This window comes from Ambystoma mexicanum, chromosome 1p (assembly GCF_040938575.1).
Source record: "Ambystoma mexicanum isolate Mex_15411 chromosome 1p, UKY_AmexF1_1, whole genome shotgun sequence".
In the NCBI taxonomy this organism is placed as follows: domain Eukaryota; kingdom Metazoa; phylum Chordata; class Amphibia; order Caudata; family Ambystomatidae; genus Ambystoma; species Ambystoma mexicanum.
The window spans coordinates 1,391,828,922-1,391,844,355 of NC_090921.1; positions in this window are offsets into that span (position 1 = coordinate 1,391,828,922).

Genomic DNA, 15,434 nt, shown 5'->3' on the forward strand with positions numbered 1-15,434 from the left:
GGAAGAGTCACTTACAAATACGCAACACGTTGACCACACAATTTTGCAAACTCCTCCATTGTCAGCCAAAACTATGTCAAGAGCCATTCTATTTTGAAGAGCCATTAATCTAATTGCCTTCCTTTCCAGAGTCATATTATACAATATATCCGTTGTTCCATTTATTGTTTTTTCCAAGATTCTAGACAATTGTCTTATATTATACGAATTTATTGTTTGACCCCAAAATGGTTTGAATGATTTTGCTATATCTTCTGAAATAAATCCTGCTTCCTCATCCCGTCGTGGCCTTGATCTGGATAATTTCGCTATGTCTGATGTTTTAGAAAGGAATACCCCTGGGAAAAGGATCCCTAAGTAACTAGTACCTCCCCAGTTTCTAGGCAACCAGGATAAGCTTTTTCTCCACATATGAAATAGACAGGATCACCTACATATATTGGTTCGTCCTCTCTCTCGCGTATTGCAATATTCATGCATCTATTAAATGTCCCTACTGAATAGGAGCCTTTCTTTGGCAAGCAAAACGGAACAGTGCGAGGACTGTAATTTATTGTATACAAGGGGGGCACTATATCTTTGTTCCCTACTGGGTTCATGTGAAACATGATTACAGATGATTTATAGGGCACATACAGTCTATCTTGTGCATTACTATTGGTTTTATCACCCTCGCTCTGTTAAATATGAAACAGACTACAGGTTCCATTACCACTTTCTCAAATTCCTACATGTTCGTCGCATCTAACTGTCCGTGTCACTCTTATTCCACTTCCCATAGAAGAGTGCACTCAGTGACACATAGCATGATGTGTTAAGTGGTGTTGGCTGTACATACCACCCTATTCCCTTTTGGCCATGTTGCGGGTAAATGTGTGCACACCCAACAGTTGCTTCTGTTCAGGATTGAGTGTGTCATGTTCATTATCAAAAATAATGTGTTATTTCCATAACCTTCCCTGTGTATTTCTTCCTTTGGGGACAGAGTATAATAGATTATACGGGCCAGGCTTTCGGTGACAGAGGCATTACTAATGGGCAAAAATGCACCTAATGGATGTATTTCCTCTAAATACGTTAATACCAGGACTACATATATACTTACAATGTACAGAAATGTTGTGATAATAAACATACATCTTTTTCGGCAACTCTTTCTAGGCAATTTTATAGTCTCTATATTTATTACATCATCAGCATTGGTGCAGGAGGGGGCAGAAGCAAGTATAGGCATCACGCTTTACTCTTCTTCTCCAACAATGTTCGTCGTGAATAATTCTCACAGCTGCACTCGTTGAAATATCAGCAAGTTCGAAAAAAGTTAACAAAGCGTTTAGGCCAGTTCTCGACAGCCTGGATTGCTAATCATAAGGCAAGATTATCGCGCTCCTGCACATTGCTCAAAAGACTCCAGAGCAAACATCAATTGCCTTAGTACCATATGCACCCTGCTTGTTCGCACGGGGTGATCAACAAATGGATTTTCTATTTTCAAAGATAGCACCGGGAAGCCGCGTTCCAGAGCTGCCGGATTGGTACAACCCCGACGCTCCACTTCCATAGGCTTCCGATTTCCACTTCATTCGTGATGGGAATAGAGGCAACAAAATGAAACACGAAGATCAGATCACTTCCATTTTTGAGAACATACGTTGTACCGTATTGCTCCAGGTACTGTGTGATCAATGAATAGTGCAGGTGCACTTCCAGATGCAGGCTCAGAGTCAGCCTGTGGCGCAACAAATGTTGGTGGGCGCCAAAGTGATGATACAGGCTTTGTGTCAGCCTGTGGCGGTGCCGGTTCGGCTGGGCAAAGTTGGGGCACCTTAGCCCTTTCTCCTTTTTAGCAATCCTCTCAGGCTTTCTCTCAGGCTCAGGCAGAAATTGTGGTAGAGAACTGGCAATGGTGTTCTTCGAGTCCGATGCAGCTTTTTTTCCTGGTAGTCTGGATCAGGCAGTTCTTTCAATGGCGATGGAATTCTCTTTGTGTGGGTGGCATGGATCCACGCCTTACGACCGTCCACACGGACTGCCGTTTGTGTTGCTAGGAGTACCTGGTAAGGCCCACTCCATCTTGGTGCAAGTGATGATTTCCTCTCAAAGTTCTTTATTAGGATCCAGTCTCCAGGCTGCAGACAATGCCCCGTGCTGGTATATCTGGCAGAAAGAGCCTCCTGCACCTGATGATGAAGCTTCTGTATTAAAAGGTTACAATATGTACTAAGCACGGGGTATTCTACTTCGCTCAAGCACCTGGGCTGCGGCGCATGCCAAACATTAGCAGGTCTCCCCATCACGATTTCGTATGGGGAGAGCCCAGTCCTTGCTTGCACAGATGTGCGCATGCACAACAAAGCTAAAGGAAATGCATCTGTCCATTTCAGCTTGCTCCCTGAACATATCTTGCTAATCTTATTTTTTAGTATGCTGTTCTGGCGCTCAACCAGCCCAGCACTCATAGGGTGTCTAGCACAATGAAATTGTTTATCAATCTGAAGGCCTGCACAAATCTGTAAGATCACAGCGCAACAAAATGCAGGCCGTTATCTGACCATATGCCGTGGCAAGCCGAATCGGGAAAAGTATTCTTTTAACATCACTTTAGCTGTGCTCATGTCTGTGCAGTCCTTCAGCAGATATGCTTCCACCTATTTACTGAATGCAGACACTACCACCAGGATGTATTTTAGGTTCTGACATCTTTCCATTTCTATTAAATCATAATGGATCACCTCAAAGGGCATAGAGGGGGGGGGCAAAACTACCTGTTTGAGTAGCTGTTCCTCTTACAATATTGTGTTGCAGACATGTCATACAATTCTGAACTAGTCGCTCCGCATTTTTCCTTATGTGCGCGTTCTGCCATACTGTAGCCAGATGCTGAACCATCTTTTTCACGCATAAATGTGTGGGGCTGTGGGCCATAGTGACCATTGCGGTTACGTAGGAGTTGGGCAGCATCCACTTTCTACTTTCCTTGTCCACCCAGCAACCTTCCAAGTCTAATTCTGCATAGCCCTTAGCCCACCCTTTTATTTCATCAGCAGTTGCATCCGCCTGCATCTCTTTGACTGTGGCAATCCCATTCTCTATCATGCAGGGTACTTCTTCTAACTGTACTAACAACATTTTCGTGCCCAAATCAGTGGCAGTTTGTTTTGCAATTTTGTCTGCAAATGCATTTCCTTCTCCCACCTTACATGTTCTTTTCTTATGCGCTCCGCATTTCATTATTGCCAGTCACTTTGGACACGTAAGTGCAGACAACAATTGCGCTATTAAAGGGCCATGTTGGATTTTAGTTCCATGTGTTGTTAGAAAACCCCTCTCAGCCCAAAGTCGGCCAAAATTGTGCACCACCCCGAATGCATACTGACTGTTAGTATATATGTTTACATTCAGATTTTCAGAAATTTCACATGCTCTTGTTACTGCTTTTATCTGTGCTGCCTGCGCTGAATTATATGGAATCCTTTTGCTCTCTACAATACTGTTTAGTGTCGTGATGGCATAGGCAGCAATTGACGTGCCATCAGTTAATTTGAAATAGGAACCATCACAAAACAGTTCTCCATCTGGCTCTTTCTGCTGGGTGTCGGTTAGGTCAATTCTCTTTCGTTTCTTCTTCAGTAACCATTAAACAATCATGGGGAGGTGATTCATTCTCACCTACTTCTTCATTAGAAAGGGGCATTAATTCTGCAGGATTCAAAGCGCAACTCCTCTGAATTTGAATATGTGCTGCAAACAGGACAATTTTATATCTAGTTAATCTAGCCGACGTGAGGTGTTGCGTCTGCATTCTGTTTAAGAGAACGTCTACTGGGGGTGGCACCATCCAAATTAAGGTGTGTCCCAACACCATTCCTTCGGTTTCTTTTACTGACGCGGCAGCCGCAGCAACAGCTCGCAAACAACGCATCAAAGCGCATGCTACAGGGTCCAGCGCGGAAGAAAAATAACCGCATGGTCTATTTGTTCCTCCTTGTTCCTGTGTCAAAACAGCCAGCGTGCAGCCCTCATTTTCATGCACAAATAATTTAAAAACGTTTTCATAATTTGGTGTGCCCAAAACTGGAGCGGAGCACAAAGCAACTTTGAGCAGATCAAATGCATTTTGACATTCCTCATCCCATGGAAAAGGTAGGGCAACATCCCTTTTTGTCAATGCCACCATTGGTTTTACAATCATTGCAAAATTTGCTATCCACTGCAGACAATATGAAGCCATGCCTATTATGGCTCTGACTCCTTTCTGTGTCTTTGGAATAGGGGTACCAGAGATACTCTCTATTATTTCCGGTGTTAGTCTTCTTCCCTCTTTCGAAAGTAGGTAGCCCAAATAGGCCACTTCCTTTCGACAATACTGGTATCTTTTTAAAGACGCATTATGACCATGCAATGCTAAGTGTTTTAACAACATGACTGTTCCCTCTTTGCAAATTCCTTCTGTGTCGGCAGCAATTAACAAGTCATCTATGTACTGCAATAGTACACAACCTGCTGGTAGCTCTAGCAGGTCTAGTTGCTCTTTTAATCCTCTGCTATAAATACTTGGGCTCTCAGTGTAACCTTGTGGAATTCGTGTGAATGTGAATGAAAGCCCTCCTAGTGTAAAATCAAATAGGTATCTGCTATCTTAGTGTACAGGAATGCTAAAAAATGCATTCTTAAGATCGACTACACTAAAATATGAAGCCGAAGCTGGAATCATTGTCAAAATGGTAGTGACGTCCATGACCAACGGAAATTGGGGATCTACTACTTTATTCAATGCGAGTAAATCAATTATAAAACGGAACGGAATCTCATTACCTCCTTTTTTATAAACTGGAAGAATGGGACTGTTACAAGTGCTACCAGTAATCTCTTCAATTACGTTTCTTTTAACCAAATCTGAGACAATACATTTCAATGCTTTCTCTCCTTCCACCGAAATGTTATACTGGGGAATATATGGTAATGTTACAACAACTCTCACCGGCTCTATTTTCAAACAACCAACATCATTATCATCCATCGCCCATATGCAAGTCGGTAACTTACTTAACTCTGCTGGCAGTGGTTTGGACAGGAATTGGGACACTGGCATTTTTTGTGGTGTGATCGTCAAAAACACTCCATCAGGAGAACAATGAATAACCACACTTAGTTTCTTCAATAGGTTTAAACCTAATAGATTCTCGCCACAATTTTGTGTCAACAGAAACGGGCAAGACTCAGTGAATGGTCCTAGTGTTATCAGTACTGACTGTGACACGGGGCTAATTACTGGGGTGCCTGCGAACCGTACGGAAACATTATTTTGCCCTGACAGTGGTATCTATGGAACCAAGTGATGGTCTATTGAGCACTTCTGTGCACCTGTGTCCCCTAGAAAGATGTGCTCCTTATTCCCAACTTTCATTTCTACGTAGGGTCCTTTCTGGTCAACGGGAATAGACACTGGTTCCGACCCCTGTCTTGGGCTGTCCTAGCGGAACAATACATCATCTGATGTATAGTCACCGGAATAGTATGTATTTGATTGAGTATCGAAAACATTTCCATCCCCACCTCCATTGTGCTGATTCTGATTTTGGTTCTGATTCTGTTTGCTAATCCTTAATTATTCTGTTTTGATGTGTACTATTGTTTCTATTCTGCCCCTGTGCTCCCGGGCGACCTCTGTTCTGGCTTCTCTGTCCATTCCCATTTCTATTTTGCAAATGTGGACACTGTGCTCACCAATGACCCTCTTCCCTACAGTATGCACATTGGTTTAGTCCAAGTGGACCTCCATGCATGTTCGAATAATTTCCTCTTCCTTGTGCATTTCCTCTACCCCTATTATGATTCGCTACCTGCTGTAGTAACACTCTTGTTTTCAAATTCACTCTGGGCCTCATTACGACCCAGGCGGTAAGGGGTTTACGGCAGCGTAAACAGCGCCGACCCTTACCGCCTGATTCCGAGGTCCCTTAGCGCCATGGAGGATTTAACACCTGCTTTTCGCAGGTGTTAAAATCCATGGCGCTAAGGGACCTTGTTGTTAATTACGCCACCGTAATTTACGGTGGCGTAATTAACGCCTTCCCCACTCCCATTATGCCCTATGGGGCAAAAATGGGAATGGGGAAGGGTAAATGGGGATTGGGGACTTACCGCCCCGCCAACCTCGGAATGGGGCGGTAAGTCCGCCAACCACCATGGCGTAAACATAGTTTACGCCATGGTGGTAAAGGTACGACCCAGGCGGTAACTTACCGCCTGGGTCGTAATGAGGCCCTCTGTCTTTTACCTCTTTTTCCTTTTCTGTATTTACTCTATTTTCATAGTACTAGGCCATGTGTAATACCTCACTCTGTGATTTTGCTTGCCATGCACTTTCAGATGTCATTATCACATTTTGGATTTGAGGTATCAACCCTCTCACATATTTGTCAACAAATAGTCTTTTCCCCCGTTCAGTGCTAAAATCTTGTCCACTAAAATCTGTAAATACTTCTTCAAATCTATTGAAATAGTCCGTAGCCAACTCATCTTTGCCTTGCAGACATACTGTTAGTTTGTCCCACACAATTCTTCTTTCAGGTACTATAACCTTTAATTTCTCTACTGTTCGTGCCGGTAACGCTGACATATTTGACGATGGCTTTTCGCAGCTTTTCTGTCCGCATCCTCTTTTATTAAATTCTCCCACGTAGCACCCAAACTATCCTGATTATCTACATTCACAATTCGCTTCCATATATCTGCTGGGAGAATTACAGGGAATAATAGGTCATTATTGCTCATATTAAAAATTGCCGATTTCAAATATGATTCAATTTCTTTATAGAATCCCACAGAATTCTTTCTTATATCAGGGATTGTTTGTTTTATATTATTCACCTCCTGTCTGGAGAAAGGGACATGTACATATTGTGCTGTATAATGCGCTTCTGTCACCTGCGCTAGAAATTTCTACTTTCGACACAAAAGTGGGTGGGACCTCCCTCATAGGAAATATCACATTTCTGAATCACTTTCTCTTATACGTGAAAAGGCATTCAAATCCCGCAACTTCTGTGGTGGCACCATACCAATTAATTGCTTTCATCTCTCCATAAGATATTCTCCCATGCATTCCAACAATACCTGTTATTCACTGAGCTTCTTATAATCATACATCGACCCCAGCGTCGAGGCCTCATCATTTCCTTCGATATGCATTTCTGCCTGTTCTTTCAACTCCTTTCTTCTCTCCCTGCTGACCGCACTGCGTGTTCTTCTAGCGTACAAGCTTTGTGCAGGCCCCGCTCCTCCCATACTGTCTTCTCTGATAGCCGTGGATTCAAGCTCGGTAGGAGGAGGGGGGAGTGGTATTGCGTGTTCAGGAGGGGCTGGTTCAGATGGAACAACTGGAAGGCGGAGTGGTAACTGAGGTTGTAACTGAGGCTGAGAAGCGGGGGTGGGCTGGGGCTGAAGCTGAGCAATGGGCACTGGTGCAATTATGTCAGTTTTATTTTTAGGGCGTTCTTGTCTTTTCTCATTTAAAATCTTATTAATTAATTTATCTGATGCATGCAACTCTTGTTGAGCATATATTTTGTCTGTGCCCATTTGGAGACTCCTGTCTGCCTTTCTAATTTGCTCATCCCACTCTTTTTCTTCCTGTTATAGCGCTCTATCTGCACTAGATTTGTGCCTACGCGCATGTTTCTCTCTGCTTCTCAAATGGAGGTTAGCTTCCTTCCTCCAGTCTCTAATGACGTCAAATGTTGCAGGGTGTGCTTTCTTGCGCAGTAATACTGATTCCAAATGTTCTATTTGCGTCATCTCAAAACTCCCATTTTTCAGCCGTGTCTGGTTTGCCTATGCCAAATTTCATAAAAAATATTGCCCCTATTCCATACTTCACATACATTTCAAACGCTGGTGACCCTATGGATGGCGCAGCCTGGCTATTTTGCAAAGATTGTCTACTGCAGTGGAAAAATCCCACTAGACAGGAAGACAATTTCCCAGGCATGTTTGATCTTATTCATACCTTACCCTGGGCGTTTGATCTTGCAAGAGCAACTCTCAACCAATATCAGGGCCAATAAGAATCAGGGCACGACTCACCTGATCAATCAATTTGTCTCTCAAGACGCAATTCGTCCGTATACAGACGCAACCAAGGAGCGTCGTGTCTGCATATCTCACTCAATCTGCCTCGTTTCGGGACCCTCACCTTCTTGCTCTCTGGCCGGACGCGTCGATCAGGGACCGGTTGTGTACAGATCTGCAAAGGAGTCTCTCATCACTTTCACAGGGGAGCCCCGAACACCTCTCGATCCCGGCTCGACGGCCTCGTCCTCGATTCATTTTTTCCGCCTTCTTTAAATTTCATCGTACACGATGGAGCAATGGGGGAGGGTCCCTCTTCGGGCACCATTTTTTGACGGGCCCCTGGGGGACCCTCATGCATTGAAACAAGGCACAATCACCACACACAAACTGATACGCCAGACACGAGGTTCAATTCCCAAAATCTAGGGTTTATTGCAAAGCAAATAGTCTCAGTCGGCCGACCGGACCTCATGTCCCGCAACATATGTTACCCAGACCTCGTGGGATGCAAGAGAGCGAACATTTTACAAAAGTCACATATATACAAAAGATCATCATATTATCAGTTAGTGACACATCAAAAAACCTCCCCTAATGTATCTTCCTTTACAAGGGTTCGATGATTGACAATTATCACGAGAATTACACCTTCTAAGACATTTATTCAGCAACAGTTGCAATCTGCGAAGACGCAGACACTATTCTTTGTTACAGAGAACATAGTGCTGTGTTCGTAGGAGAGACACATTCCGGGCCCTGCTATCTCTTGGTTTCTATTTGTGAGCTAGAGGTCGGCTCGATCTAAGGGGGCCCAGAAAAAGGGGGGCCGTGAAGGAGAGTATCAATCAAGCCATTAACTGTCTATTTCTACAGGTTCTTTTTTTTTTTTTTTAATTATTATATTTCTACAGTTTCTGCCGTTGCAGCGAGACTAGCTGGCACCTGCTCTGTGATTAAATGCCTTTCTGCTTACTTTCAAGTACTTGTGAGGGAGGAAAACAGTGTATTGCTGTCTGGGCTAGTCTCCCAGCATGTAACTTGTGGCCTTGCTCTGTGCACAGCCAGAATGAAATAGAATCCACTTTAGCAAAGCATTAGAAAAGAAAAGCAAGAGAAAGCAAAATTGCAAAATGGCGAATTATATTGGTGCAAAATGGACGCTCTATGGTTATGCTGACGATTCTGTACTGGCGGTGCTAAACATATGATGCAGTTGGTTTTCGGCCAACATAATATACCGTCAATGCTATGGTAGGGAATTTTTTAGACTAACACAGTAATTCGTTAATTGATGTTGTATGGGTGGTCTAAGGTAGTTGTCCTTTTATGAGCGTGTATTCAAACTTCTTTAGGAAATGCGCAGAAATATTATCAATGTGCTCCTTGTAAAATTCTGCTGTTCATCCATCACAGCCAGGAGCTTTATTATTTGGCAGAGATTTGATCACCTGTTTTATTTGTTCCACACTTACTGGATTATTAAGGTGCATACCTTGTTGTATATGAAGCCAGCCTAATGCTACATGGTTCAGAAAGCTCCCTGTCTTCTCTGGTAAAGTCCTAGATTGTGCTGTACATAACTTCTCCTAATATTCTGCATATATGTTGTTTATGTATATGTTGTCCCTTATATCCCCCTACTGACTCTCCTCTTCTACTGTGTTCGTGTTTTTCCTTCCTTGCTTGTGGCCCAGGCAGGTGTTCTACCCGGGCGGTCACTCTCCCTAAACTCTCCAGTTATTTTCAGATTTCCAGGAAATTGGATTCTCTATTTGAGAACTCAGCAAACTTATTCCTAGCTTTGCAAATCTAGAGAAGTGTTGCTCTATTATTGTACAGGGAGTTTTGCAGTATTTCTAATTCTATTGTGTGAGTGATCTCCGGATCGATTTCAAATCATCAGCATCTTTAGATATTCACATACCTTTGACGTACACGTTAAAGTTTTCCGATATTACTAACTGTTCCCAGCGTACCATGTGTCATTAGAGCATATCTTAAAGGTTAATATCGGTCGGTAATTCATAGTGTTACTTCTGTCCCACTTCCTAAATATCAGAATTACCACTGATCACTTTCAGAAAAGGGGCGTAGGTCCCTTTGACTTTTTTACTGGTCATTATAAAGCCTGAATGTATTGGAAACTGCCTTCTTTTGAATTTGCAAGGAATATTTGTATCAGATGGAATGAGAGGTAGGCGCGGTCTAAGAACAGTATCTAAGTTTAAGCCATCGATTACACAGGCCTCTATGATGTGTCTTTGTAGACGCGCAATTGTCAACCTTGTTCCATTGCAGTCTCTGTGATGGCATAAGATTGCATAATTACAGCATCTACTTTCAGTTTTAGCTCGTCAGCAGGCATTCGTTTTACAGCATTTCCCTCTTTAGAGACTGAAATGTTGTTGAGCCAGTAATTAACTGTTCATGGACACTGGAACCGCTGTGCCCTGTGTGAAGAGAAGTGGCGGTGGAAAGAAGTAATTTGAAATTATTCCAAACGTTTTCAATAGTGTAAGGTGGAAGTGACCGCGTAGAACCGTGCACATTCTGTTTGTTAAAATGATAGCTTTTGTTCAAGTGGAAGGGCACAGAGAGGTGAATTTTGCCGTTTGGACAGCAGAGGGCAACCTAACACTGATAATTTGCATTAGCTGTTTGTTAAAATGATAGCCGGTGGCTGCACTTTGCCTTTTGGACAGCAAAGGGAAACCTAACACTGATACATTGCATCAGTTGAGTACAGAAACATACCTAGGTGTTTTATATAGAGATGTTATAATTGTCCACTGAGTGTACATTCATTTATGTTGATTTCTTTCACTATCTCCTCCCTAAACATGGTATTTCTTACTGAATTATTTTTAAATCTCTATCTGGGACTGCTACGGAGGGAATTGGTTGTTAAAAAGACTGGAGAATGATCGGATAGGGTTCTAGAAAGTATTTTACATCCACCAGTATTTTTGAGGATATTCTGAGAGACTAGGATATAATCTATTCATTAAAACAAATGATGCATGTTCGAATTGTGAGTATGTTCTCTCAATGTGGGGTTCATATAGCACCATGCATTGGATAAACTGTGGTATGCTGATATATCTTTCCATACAATTGCAGATTTTAGCAGAAACTGTTGTGAGGAGTTTGATCTATCTAATTCCAATGTTAGGGTGCAGTTAAAATCTCCAGCCCAGATTATCTGATACCCCTCAAATTGATGTAAGTGGCTAGCACAGTTCTGAAAGAATTTGGGAGAGTCTATGTTCGGTGTATATATGTTAATAATAATATTTTTACTCCATTTCTGCATCTAAGAGCAGGAATCTGCCCTCTGCGTCTACATCTTTTTCATGTAGCTTATACTGTAAGGACTTGTGAATGTACATGGCAACCCCATAGAGTTTGTGGAATAGGCTAAACTGTAGCAGTGTATCTCCCATCACTAAACTGCTGTTAGACGATCTTCTACTCCTAGGTGTGTGTCCTGTAGCATCAGTACATTTGCTTGATGTCTTTGCGTGTATAGTATTATTTACCTGCATTGTTTTGTCTTTTACATCTCTTTTACCATGTTCCATGACATCACATTTATTCTATTGGGCGTTGTGTCTGCGGGTTTGGGTCTTGGTCACTGTTATCATTCTTTTAGTCTCTTGTGATGGGACATGTATTTCTATGTGCCATTCTGCTTTGGTATATACGTGACTTATATGAACGTTCCATCCCTCTTGCTCTGGCAATGGTACTTAACATTAATTAATCAAATCCCCTTTAGTATTACCCTCCCCCACCAACACCAGAAACTGTAAATTACAGGCCATACCCTTCTGTAACACATTTACAAACTGAAATGACGGATGCTATGCTTCCGCAGCTGCTCCTGATAACGTTCTGTGTAACCTTCTTTCGGTGATGTGCCTAACACTGTTTATTTCCTTTTAGCATTAGAACTTTAGCTTGCGTCGCACCCAGATAGAAATGTGATTCTTAGCATGTGCCACACTTAGAATTCTGAACTTTAGCTTGCGCCGCATCTACATAGAAATGTGATGGTTAGCATGTGCCACACTCGTATGGAATTCTTAACTCCGCTTGCATCGCATCTAGATAGAAATGTGAATGTCAGCACCGCACCTAGATGGAATCCCATAATTGCAAGGACAGCAATGCCAACTAACCAACCAACTAACAATTTCATCCCTCTGCATACACCTCTCAAACTCTAACCAAACACAGCCACAAGCCTAAAACGCAGCAATACGCACAAACTTCACAACAATGCAACAACAAAACAAACCACACATAGACTTGCACAACAGCACACGACGACTACGGACCGTAAAACACCCCAAGCCCAGCCAACGGACCCACCGGGCTGAGGCTGCCAACAGCACATCACTGCTCTCTTGCACTTTTCCAGCTTATTGCCACTAACCCATCCCCCTCTCCTCCCCTTTTTCAGAGCCGCCAGAGCGCCAGGGGACCACTACGGTGGTGATAGTGCGCGGTAAAAATGTCCTTTAACATTAACATTAGTTCTTTCACCGGGAGACTGTTGATGTGCTTCTTGCATTGCATAGATCAACTGTTCCGTTATGTTTTCATGTGTCATCCGGCCTCATTGGGGCATGGGGCAGGAGGCCCCGTGGCCTCCCATTAGCTCTCTTGCATACCGCACAGCAGCCCTCAGATCTATAAAGAACAGGAACTTTTCTTTGTGTATAACTTTTAGTTTCACTGGGAAAAGCATGGTGCATCAGATCCTGTGGTTGCATAGTGTGTTTTCTTGTTTCTTGAAAAGATTGTTCTTAATTCCTGCGCCTGTAGACTAAAATCTGTGAACATCTGGATTTTTGTTGAGCCAGCTTTTAACTCCTCCTTCTCCCTGGCTGCCATAAGGAGCATGTCTTGGTAAATTAATATGTATGCAATAATTGGTCTTTCCGGTACCCCAGGGGGGGGGGTTTAAACCCAGGAAAGAGATGAATATATGAAACACTTCAGGCGTGGTCAAGATTGCAAGTAGCAATTATTCTATACAAGTTTCCATTTTATCTATAGCAGTTGATTCTGGCAGACCTATTATTCGTATGTTATTTCGGTGTGATCAGCCATCTAGGTCTTTGTTTTTGGCCGCCTCTCTTTTTATATTTTGTTGGAGTTGGGTGACTTCCGTTTGCAGTCTCCTAACTTTATCCTCATTGTCGCTGATGCATTCTTCAGCTTCCCTCTTCAGCCACATAACTTTTCATTATATATGGCTGAGGACGCTACATTGCATGTCAGGGTATCCATTTATTGACCTGGTATGTCCATACTAGCTTTTAGTACCATCAAGTTCTGATTCAATACCTGACGTTCTAGGACGGTGTCTCTGCACCCCTTTGGGATCTATTTCTGCTGGCATTGCAGTTTTTACATAGTGTTCCATCTTTGACTGCTTCTTGGGGTTACCCATTCAACTTATGTTGTGTGTGTATGTTAATTTGAGAGATAAATCAGAAATTGAGATATTTTTAACCGTCTCTATATTTTTGTCTGGTTTGATATTTGTTTGGTTCAATGTGGGCCAAATACTTGACATGTTGCCTGTGAGATACATGCTGTATGAAGCATAAGTGTGACTGCAAGGTTGTTTAGCCAGCAATTGAATATAGCACTGTCTGAATCTGCTTCCAAAAGACAGCATTTTAGATGTCTTTGTAGTTATTGGGATTTGTACTGTGCCCCGCAATAGTCTTTAATGTTTATCCATGCAGTGTAATCAGCCTGTTCCTGCAGGCCCCATTACTGAACTGCTCTCACCTTGTGTGCCATATGGCTACCTGGGCTGTGCTGTACTTCTGTGTTCAGGTGCTGGATCTCTCCTAGGTTCCTACCAGTATGGCGGGTCTGTAGTTCGTCTGGCTCTTCCCGCCCCTCTCTGGAAACTGCAGCTTGCTCTCACCTCGGTATCCCCTGCAATTTCTGACAGAGGCCAGTGAATCTCTGCGGGCGCCCCACCTGAACGGCATGCCTCGTTACAATATGAGGCTAGATCAGCACCTTTCATCCCCACATCACTTAGCACCTCTGGCAGCTTCTTTGCTTCCATGCCTCATGTATATCCATTCTGCCAGCTCACATCAGTGCCGGTGAACGCTGCAAGTGAAGCTCATTCGCTATAACTTGTTGTATACAGCTATTTTGCTCTCTCATGCATCGGGCGGCAGCCTGCTGGGTTCTCTTTTTCTCCCAGGTTGGGTCTGGTCCACGTGTCACTGCTTGGTGCTGGCTTTTTTTAAATGTTGTTTCTCTCAATCTATATACGAAGATCCTCAGACTGGTGGTGTAAACGCATATGTGATGCCTCCCCACAATTGTTTAGTTAGAAAAATTTGGATTTTCATGCAGGATATTCAGATTCCATTTTGGAGCTCTCTCAAGATGCGGCCTTGTGCAACAGCACCCCCCAAAGCCAAGTGAGATTTGACTTCTTGTAGAAAGCAGTGATTTTTTCTGTGCTCAGATTGCAGGGCCTGAGAAATTATTATTCACAGAATTAGAACAGGATATTATAGTTTGCCATTGTGATTTATATCATGTTTTCACTGTTCTAAAGCTGAAGGAGATTACATTTAAGTAAGAACAACATGCTTTGTGGTTTGTGCACTGTGTAAAACAGGGAACAATTCCCAGCGCTGACAGTGCAGCATTTCATAAATGATAGCTAAAATAAACTGAATCCTGCAGTATGCACAGGTAGAGTGGAACGCTTTGGGCTGCGAATCAGTGGCCATGCTTCAAAATCTAAATAGAGAATAGTTCAATCATTTGCGACTTGTGAAAGTCATATTTATTTTAAAAAATGAATTGGGAAATGCCAAATGTATTTATTTATTTATTTATTTATTTATTGCATTTGTTATACGCCCAAACCCGGATGGTTACATCGGCATACATTTCTTGTTACAGCGGATGTTAAAGTACAATAGGAAATGGTTATAACATTAATTTGCATACACTCACAAAATTCGGGTACAAGATGGTTACAGTATGGAACCCAGGCGTTTCTTGATATGAATCAGCATGTTAGAATGTATTAAATAGCCATGTTTTAATAAGCTTCTTGAAGCGGGGGTGGGAAAGCTCATTACTGATATTCAGTGGGCGAGATTTCCAGATTCTCTGTGCTGCTTCAGGGAAGCTGACTCCCCCGTCCTGGAGTTCTTGAATCGAGGGTTGAATAAGTGTACGCTCGATTCTGATCTTAGTGGTTTAGTTGATGATTTTCAGGAGACGCAGTTATTGATGAAGGTAGGTGCTTCTTGGGTGATACATCTGTGCACGATGATAAGGGATTTGAATAGCATTCT